Source organism: Lactuca virosa, chromosome 7 (genome assembly GCF_052849685.1).
Source record: "Lactuca virosa cultivar CGN04683 chromosome 7, Lactuca_virosa_CGN04683_v6, whole genome shotgun sequence".
Classification (NCBI taxonomy): Eukaryota; Viridiplantae; Streptophyta; class Magnoliopsida; order Asterales; family Asteraceae; genus Lactuca; species Lactuca virosa.
The window spans coordinates 170,384,222-170,395,720 of record NC_136432.1 but is presented as its reverse complement, the minus strand read 5'-3'; positions in this window follow the sequence as shown (position 1 = coordinate 170,395,720).

Sequence of the window (11,499 nt, the reverse complement as noted above, 5' to 3'; positions counted from 1 at the left end):
TGCGACGGGAGATGTCTGTGTCATTGTGGTCATGGACTGGTTGAGCAGGTTCGGAGCGGTTATCGACTGCGAGCGACAGTTGGTGACCATACGAGACCCTAGTGGGGGAGTTCTTACGGTGTACAGTGAGGGTACCCGTTCAGGGTCAGCATTCTGTTCGGCTGCTAGAGCGAGGCAGATGCTACAGCAGGGCTGTAGTGGGTTTGTGGCCTACGTGATGGACACACGGGTAGCAGCGGAGAGGCCTAGTTCTGTTGATGATGTGCCGATAGTGCGTGAGTTCCCGGACGTTTTCCCCGAGGAGTTGCTGGGTGTGCCTCCCGAGAGGCAGGTGGAGTTTCGCATCGATTTGGTTCTGGGAGCGGCGCCTATCGCCAAGGCGCCCTATCGCCTTGCGCCACCAGAGATGCAGGAGTTATCCTCACAGCTTCAGGAGTTGTTGGGGAAGGGATTTATCAGACCGAGTAGCTCGCCGTGGGGAGCGCCGATCCTTTTTGTCAAAAAAAAGGATGGTTCACACCGGATGTGCATTGATTACCGGGAGTTGAACAAGTTAACGGTCAAGAACCGTTACCCACTGCCGAGGATTGATGATCTGTTTGATCAGTTGCAGGGAGCGTCTTGGTTCTCCAAGATTGATCTGAGGTCTGGATATCATCAGATGAGAGTGCGTGATGAGGATGTCCAGAAGACGGCGTTCAGGACTCGTTACGGGCATTACGAGTTCGTGGTGATGCCTTTCGGGCTCACCAATGCACCGGCAGCGTTCATGGATCCCATGAACAGGGTGTGTAGGCCGATGTTGGATCAATCGGTGATCGTGTTCATCGATCACATATTGGTGTATTCGAGATCCAGAGAGCAGCATGAGGAGTATTTGAGGGAGATCCTCGGAGTTCTGAGATCGGAGAGGCTTTACGCCAAATTCTCCAAGTGTGATTTCTGGTTACGAGAGGTCCATTTCCTGGGACATCTCATTAATCAGAATGCGATATTGGTCGATCCGGCCAAGATTGAGGCGGTGATGAGTTGGGAGGTGCCGAGATCCCCCACCAAGATCAGGAGTTTCCTGGGGTTGGCCGGCTATTATAGGAGATTTATTGAAGATTTCTCCAAGATCGTCGTGCCTCTCACCAGGTTGACCCGGAAGGGCGTTACTTTTTCGTGGGGTCCTGAGCAGCAGGCCTCGTTTGAGACTCTTCGCCAGAGGTTGTGCGAAGCCCCGGTGTTATCCCTTCCAGAGGGAATGGAGGATTTTGTGGTGTACTATGACGCATCGATATCAGGGTTGGGTGTGGTGCTTATGCAGAGAAGGCATGTGATAGCGTATGCATCGAGGCAGCTGAAGCCTTATGAGACGAGGTATCCCACCCACGATCTGGAGTTGGGGCCAGTGGTGTTCGCCCTCAAGATCTGGTGCCATTATCTGTATGGGGTTCGGTGTACCATATACACGGACCACAAGAGTTTGAAGTATCTGATGGATCAGCCTAACCTGAATATGCGCCAGAGGAGATGGTTGGATGTGGTAAAGGATTACGATTGTGAGATCATGTACCACCCGGGCAAAGCTAATGTTGTAGCTGATGCACTGAGTCGTAGGGTAGAGAGTGCCCCGATTCGAGACACTTGTATGCGATTGACAGTGATGACTCCGGTGTTGGACACCATTCAGGAGGCCCAGGCAGAGGCCGTTAGACCGGAGAACCGCAAGAGAGAGCGGGTGATCGGGCAGGTGTCCGAGTTCGTTACCGGTAGTCGAGGGCTGATGACCTTTCAAGGTCGGATTTGGGTGCCGTATGCAGGAGGGGCACGTACCATTCTGATGGAGGAGGCGCATAGATCGAGGTTCTCGATCCATCCCGGGGCCACTAAGATGTATTTGGACCTGAAGAAAGATTATTGGTGGCCCTGTATGAAAAGGGATGTCGCGTGGTTTGTCGAGAGGTGCTTGACCTGTCGCAAGGTTAAGGCCGAGCACCAGCATCCGCATGGCAAGTTGCAGCCGCTTGAGGTTCCCCAATGGAAGTGGGAACAGATTTCCATAGATTTCATCACCAAATTCCCGAGGACCGCGAGGGGTGTCGATGCAATTTGGGTGATCGTCGAGCGGCTGACGAAGAGCGCGCATTTTCTTGCTATCAGTGAGAGATCTTCTGCTGAGAGGTTGGCAGAGTTGTATGTGAGGGAGGTGGTATCGCGTCATGGAGTACCGATCTCGATTGTGTCAGATCGATATGTATGTTTCACTTCCAGGTTCTGGAAGAAGTTCCACGAGGAGTTGCGTACGAGGTTGCATTTCAGTACCGCCTACCACCCCCAGACGGACGGACAGAGTGAGCAGACGATTCAGACACTCGAGGACATGCTTCGAGCATGTGTGTTGGACTTCGGAGGAAGTTGGGACACGTACTTGCCGTTGGCTGAGTTTTCCTACAATAACAGCCACCATTCGAGTATTGGTATGCCTCCCTTCGAGTTGTTGTATGGTAGGAGGTGTCGGACTCCCATTTGCTGGGGAGAGGTAGGACAGCGTGTGATGGGTAGCACTGAGATAGTGCTTCAGAATACATAGCAGATACAGCAGGTTAGACAGAGGTTATTGACGGCTCAGAGTCGTCAGAAGAGTTATGTGGATAGGCGACGATCCGAGCTTGAGTTCCAGGTGGGAGACTTCGTACTCCTGAAAGTGTCTCCTTGGAAAGGAGTGATCCGATTCAGGAAGAGGGGCAAGCTGGGGCCCTGGTATATCGGGCCATTTAGGGTGACCGCGAGCGTGGGCAGGGTAGCTTATCGGTTGGAGCTACCTGAGGAGCTGAGACAGATTCATGATACCTTTCACGTGTCTCAGTTGAGGAAGTGTATAGCCGATGAATCGGCGGTGGTACCGCTGGAGGATATTCAGGTGGATGCGAGCCTGAATTATGCTGAGAGACCAATCGCGATCCGGGATCGGAAGATCAAGGTTCTGAGGAACAAGGAAGTGTCCCTGGTGTAGGTCCAGTGGCAACATCGGAAAGGGTCCGAGCTGACCTGGGAGCCGGAGTTGGAGATGCAGGAGCAGCATCCAGAGTTGTTTATCGAGCAAGACTTCGAGGGCGAAGTCTGATTCTAGTGGGGGAGAATTGTAACATCCGGATTCCCAGGTCTCTTATTTTAAGTATTTTTATTGAATTTTAGAGAGGGACTCGGCGAGTAGGCGCTCAGACTCGCCGAGTGGGATCGCGCATTTCTGGTCTGATTTAATGAAGGACTCGATGAGTCGATGCATGGACTCGGCGAGTCCGCGCTGTTAAGTGAAACCCTAATTCTCGGGGCCTATGCCCTATTTAAAGGCCTTTATAGCCTCCATTGCGGCCACTTCACCCCTGAGAAACCCTAAAGAGAGAAAGAGAACGTTTGTGGTGCAAGAGGAAGGCTAATTCACCATTTCTTGTGTGTTTTAGCAAAAGAGAAGTAGTTTCCAACAAGAGGAGGTCAAGGGAGCTGTGGATCCAGTGTTTTCAAGTTCAGATCTACACTATTGAGGTATCAAATCGAACTTCCCTTCTGTTTTGGGTTAAGATCTATGATTTAGGGTTTTCTATAAACCTTTTTAGGCTTGAAAGGTTGAGCTTATGGTCCCTTGCTGGGTTAGACCTCAGATCTGGACCCATAGAGGTCCAGAGAACCTTTCCCATTCTACTTTATGCTTGTTCATGGAGGATTGGAGACTAGGTTGCCATTTTTAGAGTTATTTCTCCATTTATGACTTGATGTGGGTTGCGTGCACGTAAAGGTTGCACCTTTACGTGACCTTTGAGCACTTGAAGGCCAGATCTATAGTTTAGAGAAGCAGATCTGACCTCAGAAGGTCATTTGAGAGTTGTTATGGAGGCAACTCGCCGAGTCCATAAGTGGACTCGACGAGTCGAGTCGGGGTTGCCCCGCGATTCGTGACAAGTGTAACCCGTCGAGTGGAAGGATGACTCGACGAGCCAAGAGAGGCTGAAAGGATTCAGAGGACCCGCATGGACTCGCCGAGTCGCCCTTGTGCACTCGACGAGTCGGGTCAAAGTTGACCGTTGACTTTCGTTGACTTTAGGGTTCTGGTCAAGACTGATTCAGGAGATTTCAGGGAAGGGTAGAATGGCCTTCTACCCAATCTGTAGAGATGATATCATGAGTGAATATTGATAGGGGATGTTATCTGAATAATAGGAGGAGGCTAAGTCGGGACGTTGAGCACGAGAGTTTATCCGACTTCATTGAGGTGAGTCTTCTCACTATACATTACCTAGAGTGGTATTTATGTGTAGACCAGAGGGTCTTGTATGCTATGTGTATATATATGAGTTATGTGCATTATGTTATATGTATGCTATGTGTTGAATAGACCGGGTCGGAGGGCCCAACGATATAGACCGGACCGAAGGGTCCAACGACACAGACTGGACCGAAGGGTCCGACGAGCTATGACCGGACCAGAGGGTCCAACGAGCTACAGGACTGGAGGGTCCCGCTGAGACACATCGACCGGAGGGTCGTATTGTAGCCTCGAGTGGCGTATGTGTTGCATGTGGTATTTTGGGGAACTCACTAAGCATTTATGCTTACAGTTGTTGTGATATGTGTTTCAAGTACTAGCGAGGATCGCGGGAAGGCGCCGGCATGATCCGTACACACTGAGAGGATTTATGTATTTGAGGATCTTAGGATTTGTTTATTGAGATAACATGTGTTACATTGGATTACTATGATATTTTATGAATGAGATTACGTTTTTAAAAATAAAAAATTGTTTTGAAAATTTACGTCGTTACATCAACCCTTATTGGTTAAGGCATTAGTCTATGTGCAATGACTACATCAGCTTTCCTGGATACATTTCAAGTACAGGATGCTAAACATATTGCATCCCTCAAACTAAGCGAGGTTGTGTTTTTGTCCCATGATTTCACTAGAATATAGGAGGCCACAAATGCACTATAACGTATATTGGCTCAACTAAACATTTGAGCTCTCATCGGATCACCCCATATAATAGCAGCAATTTAAGTTCAAATTATTATTACTAGACTAATTATTAGATTATTATTTCAAACCTTTTAAAATTTATTACTAATATTTTTAAATTGTCTAAATTTTCTAGCAATTTACTTTTTACCTTACTTTTTCGACCCCCTACCCCACACTTATTGCATACAATGCCCTCATTGTATGCATAAAATAAATTAAAAACAAATAAAAGGGAGAAAAAGGAACAGACTCTCATGGGATAGTAGTGGCGTGATCGAATTCCGAGCATGTGAATAAAATATGCATCTCGAATATGGATTTCTTCTAGATAGGAACTTAGATATTGAACTCACGAAATATGTAAAACGCCAACAAAATATGGAATCGAAACTTCAATCTTCAATAAAGGCGCTGCAAATCTCTAAAGCGTGAATAATAATGTGGGAAAGCATATGCCACATTATATGGTAGAGAAAACGAGCCAAAATAGTCTTCATAATAACTACAAATAGAATGGTGGTGATCCATGAAGTGAATGGGAATGAAAAGGCATCAATATTTTGAAAATAGAATACTCACGACGTGAGTAATAAGGATCACGTCGTGAAAATGCGAAAACGTAGATTCTGAATGTCACACCCCCAAACCGAGGATGGCGGAAACGTCCGGGGGTGGAGGACTTCATGTATAATATCATAACAACAATTGCAATAGTAATTCAAGTAAACACAACCAACATATATATATATATATATATATATATATATATATATATATATAATTGAAAAGTTACATCATTATGATTTACATGTTTATAAATCAATTACAATACATGGACAAGATAGGAAATGTTTGACGTCTTAGCATGCCATTCTCAACAACACTTGGTTACCTGTTTATTGATTTCCTGAGAATACAAGTGGTTTGAAAAAGTGTCAACACAATGGTTGGTGAGTTCATAAGTATTTGTTTTGTATTATTAAATGCTTTTCACTTACAAACCTAGTATTAGTTTCCTTTTGAAATTGGCAAACGATTGTATTTGAGATAATGGTTTATAAAATTGAAGGTGGATTAACAAAGGATAACAACAACAAATAGTCCTCACCCTATACATGTACATATGTATATGTATAGGATGGAGCATATAATCATCATACACACTCAACCACGTGCGATCAATCACCTTAGCGTCCCAAGGTGGGGTGGTAAACCCAATAGCGCTATTATTGTCCATAACATACCTCAAGAATACGGGCATAGTTATGGAGATTAGACTAAAAATGATAATGCACTACAAATACATGTAGCGTAAACAAAACAAAATGACAATGCACTACAAATACATGTAGCGTAAACAAAACAATAATAATAGTGCACTACAAATACAAGTAGCCCAAACAAAACAATATTTATACAAATACTGAGTTATGTATAAATTATAGAAAACTCGTATGGTGATGTGCAAGTAGCCATTTGAAAATCAAGAACTTGAACTACTTGCACCTTGTGTTGTTTTGAAAACTAAAATGTTTAAGTTTACCAAAACCGGTCGTGATTAAAGTTCAACTTTTCTGATGTAATCTATTGAAAACGTTTAATTATGATATTGATGATTTAACTTGTATTCCCCCCCTTAAAACTTAATAAAAATATAAAATGTAGGGGAATGAACTCACCCTTGAAGCGTGAGTTCCATTGGTACGGTATTTGCATTCCTTTGAGAAACGATAATAAACATTTCGAGTGAACCGCAAATTCATAATTCTTGAACCTTGAAGTATTACCAGGACCGTTTTGTAACCGGTTTACAGTATAAGGATTGTTTGTAAATTATTTTAACCAAAGTGGGACTGATTGGGTAAACATAATTTCAAAGGAGGGGTTAATATTGACAATTGAAATCAAAGATTTGGGGTTTGGACTGAATTTGCAAAGTATTTGTAACAAGGGGTTAAGTTTTGATAGTTTAAAAAAAATGGGTTGGATTTCCGTTTGACCGTTGACTGGGTCAAACCCGGTACCCGTTTTCTTTTCGGGTTGTAACCCTTTACCCGACTACGGATCCGATATCTAGAATATTAGGGTCTTTTAAACCCGTTCCAATCAGTTTGATCGCGTAATAAGATCGAAAGGGAAATCGTGTTCTCTTCACAGCCGACTCGAAGAACACCAATGAACGGGGGGGAAGACGACGGGAAATCGAACACCGATGAATCGGACGGATCGAGCAAAATCGTCGGTCGATTGGGGAAGGATCGACAAATCGTCGGCTGATTGGGGAAAGATCGAACACATCGTCGGCTGATTGGGGAAGGATCGACAAATCGTCGGCTGATTGGGGAAAGTGATAACTCCTAGAGCAAGTAGAGAGTCTAGGAGAAGGTCCAATACGTCCAATCACGTGTAGCAGCTTTCCAAAATCTGGACCTTCCAGAAGATTATGAGATACCTGAATCATCCTGGGATCGTTCCTCCACGTATGTTCCTGATTTTACGATGAAGGCGTTGGTTCTGTGCCTACTTTTGCTTGGTCTGATAACTCCTGCCGGTGTCCTTCGAAGATTGGTTTAGCAGGTTTTTCAAACTACGATAGAAAACCTGAAAATTGGAGAAAGCACTCAAGCTTTTCATCGCAAGGAGAGCCACCGATCGCATCGGGTTCGCCAACCTCGTCACCCGACTCCGACTTCCTGGCGAAGACTCCCCCTTCGTCGTCTGTATCAACAGCCCGGGGGAACGAGGCAGCAGCTCTGGCGAAGTTTGATGATGAACCGGGGCTTGCTTCGTCTCGGAGATAGAAGCTGAAGGCGGACCCGACGATCGGTAAATCACGAGGGTAGCGGTGGGGTTTCTCGAGGGCAGTCACGAAGGGGTGGATTCTGTCTTCCGGCGGCTAGAATCGAGTGGTGACAGCAACAGTGTTTTTGCGGCGGTGTTCGACGACTCGGAAGGGGGCAAGATCGATTGAGGAAGCTAAACAAGCAAAATCGTCGGTCGATTGGGGAAGGATCGACAAATCGTCGGCTGATTGGGGAAAGATCGAACACATCGTCGGCTGATTGGGGAAGGATCGACAAATCGTCGGTTGATTGGGGAAAGTGATAACTCCTAGAGCAAGTAGAGAGTCCAGGAGAAGGTCCAATACGTCCAATCACGTGTAGCAGCTTTCCAAAATCTGGACCTTCCAGAAGATTATGAGATACCTGAATCATCCTGGGATCGTTCCTCCACGTATGTTCCTGATTTTACGATGAAGGCGTTGGTTCTGTGCCTACTTTTGCTTGGTCTGATAACTCCTGCCGGTGTCCTTCGAAGATTGGTTTAGCAGGTTTTTCAAACTACGATAGAAAACCTGAAAATTGGGGAAAGTACTCAAGCTTTTCATCGCAAGGAGAGCCACCGATCGCATCGGGTTCGCCAACCTCGTCACCCGACTCCGACTTCCTGGCGAAGACTCTCCCTTCGTCGTCTGTATCAACAGCCCGGGGGAACGAGGCAGCAGCTCTGGCGAAGTTCGATGATGAACCGGGGCTTGCTTCGTCTCGGAGATAGAAGCTGAAGGCGGACCCGACGATCGGTAAATCACGAGGGTAGCGGTGGGGTTTCTCTAGGGCAGTCACGAAGGGGTGGATTCTGTCTTCCGGCGGCTAGAATCGAGTGGTGACAGCAACAGTGTTTTTGCGGCGGTGTTCGACGACTCGGAAGGGGGCAAGATCGATTGAGGTAATAGCTATTCCAAATCTTTCAATTGACTCTGAATCCTTTATCTCATCCTTCATTCTGTACGTCTTTGGGTTTCGGTTTACTGAAGATCATGTTACTTACATTTTGACTTTTGATTTGTGATTCCAAATCTGATGAATGGTCCGAATTTTTCTTTGTCTGAGTTGGTGATCTTTATGGCAAAGTATGGAGTTTGATCAACAGGGTTTCGATAGGTGTTTGGGTTTTGATAATTTGACAGGGAAAGAACGAGAATTCGATGGGTGTTTGGTATTGTGCTTCTTCCACAGGAAAAGGAACAGAAATACCAACGGGTTATTATTCTTCTGGTTTGCAGTTGTACTCGAGAATCAAGAACTGGAGTGTTCTGGCTTGGATACAGGTTGTCCTTTTGGTTGTTTATGATAGAAACTGATGAGGAGGTTTGTTTTGAATCTGTTTATGTGTATTTTGAAAATTGAAGAATGGAAGGATTGTTTTGATTCTGTTTATGTGTATTTGATAATTGAAGAATGGAAGGATTGTTTTGAATCTGTTTATGTGTATTTGATAATTGAAGAATGGATGGATTGTTTTAATGGGAATCAATGTAGGTAAAGGTGTTTGGGATTCTCTGATAGATTGCAGGAAACAAGGAAGAAAAAAGGAAGGAATAAAGCCATTCCCCTACAGTGTCAATTGGCTGTCAATTTATTAGTGTCCATTGGCTGTCATCTTATTAGTGTTTGTATATTCCTCTATTTGAATTTGATATATTATTGGAAGTATTGGTGTATGTACGTATATAAGGTATTTGGTTTTTAGGATTTTTACACAACACGAAATTTTAAGTGTATATTTATTTTGAATATATACACGTTACATATCCTACATGTATTTAGATAATTGCAAAGGTAATTAACACACACACATTTATATATATATTTATATATTTATATATATAAATTTGAACTTAATTATATTAACCATGTAAAATTTATTAGTTTGTTAAACCTCGGCTGGTTAAATTAAAAATACAAACACCTATACTTAAGAGACCCCAATCTACGTGCCATTGGTCTTTATTGCATCGCGGCCCACGGGGGTTTGATCGTCGAACTATGACCGAATTGAACCGGTTTTTACATTATCCCCCTGTTGAAGGGAATTTCGTCCCGAAATTTAAGAAAGAAGTACCTTAAGAGAAAAATGTGAGCGTGCCGGAGTGGTTATCGGGCATGACTAGTTTTGTGAAACTTTGCCCCATTGGGTTAGCTAATTATTTTCAAACTATATTAATCATCAACCGTCTTAACCACTTAGGATGTTAATGATGTATACCGTCGTGGGGAACATACGATGCTTTGATTAGGGATAATCGACTACAAGATAAGTTTTGGTATGGATGAAAAATATATATGGACTTGTTTACGGTTTACAATATTGTTAGGTTTTCATATTTAGCGGTATGAAGTTGTTTGATAGCGACGAGAATGATTGATTTATTCTACTTTGCTGACATGGGAATTAAGGGTTCAATCATTTCTTCGTACATTTAAAATGCTAAAGTATGACATTGTTAGAATTATAACCGAGAAGGGAACTGAATACAAAACATGTTTCTCTTCCAGATGTTATATAGGTATGATAAATCTAGTTTGTCCTTATACGGTTGAGGTCTTCCTTAATGAATATGCAACTCACTAAACCTAATTCTCACTCAAACATAAATTTAAAATTCTGAAACACAAAAGAAATTGACATAAATATTGGTAGTAATGTCAAAGTATGATGTTTACAAGAGGTTATATGAGACGTAACTACTAATGATGTCAAGTTTATTCTATTACCATGACTTGTTGTTATCATGTGAGATGAAGTATGTTGCCCCAAATGAGATGCAAATTTCATATTCTCAGGGTAATCAAAGCTTGTTGCGAAAACGGGATAACAAATTTGTTACTAAAAGGAGATACACTTTTAGTTGCTAGAATGAGATACCAGAGTTGTTGTTAAATTGAGTATACATGATTTGTTGACAAAACGTGATGTAAGACTTGTAGATGTACCAAGTCCCCATTCATGAGTTCATATCCCCAGCCTAATGACCGAATTATGCCCTAGGGACTACTATATGTATCAAAAACATAGGGTATAAAAAGGTAAAATGCACTCAAGCGAATCGTGCAAGTGAGGAGTTGTCTACTTCTGGCTAGCGTTATCCATGATGACCATATACTCAAATGAGTTAATGATTAGTGTGAACTGATTCTAGGGACTTAAATGTGATAAGACCTCATGAATTTACACTAGCATACACATACAAAGCAGCTTATAGCAACCAAGTTTATACGAGTCAAATAATTATAACAAACGTAAGTAGTTTAGCTACAACAAGTCATGTTTTCTTTTGCATGATTGAAGACTTGTAGTATGCAGTGAAAAGAATTTACTCTGAGGTATATGGGAACTGATACGTCGCTTAAAAGTCAAGGATTTGCAGGGTAGACATGTGAAGCATTAAATGCCTGCGGCACCCAAGTCAAGATTGTAGCAGTATATACTGATACGTGTGTGAATGGAAGAAGAGAGTTACGGCTCAACGAATATTTATATTTACTTCATCTTTATTTCTTATTAATTAATTCTCCCACTTCACTTATATAAATCCTCACATTCTTACTGCAACTTTTAATTTCTTCCTCACAAATGGATCCACCTGCAGATCATCAAAACCCCATATATGACCTCGATGGGTTTCCGTGCTTTGATCATCAAGATCTTTTCAGGTAAATA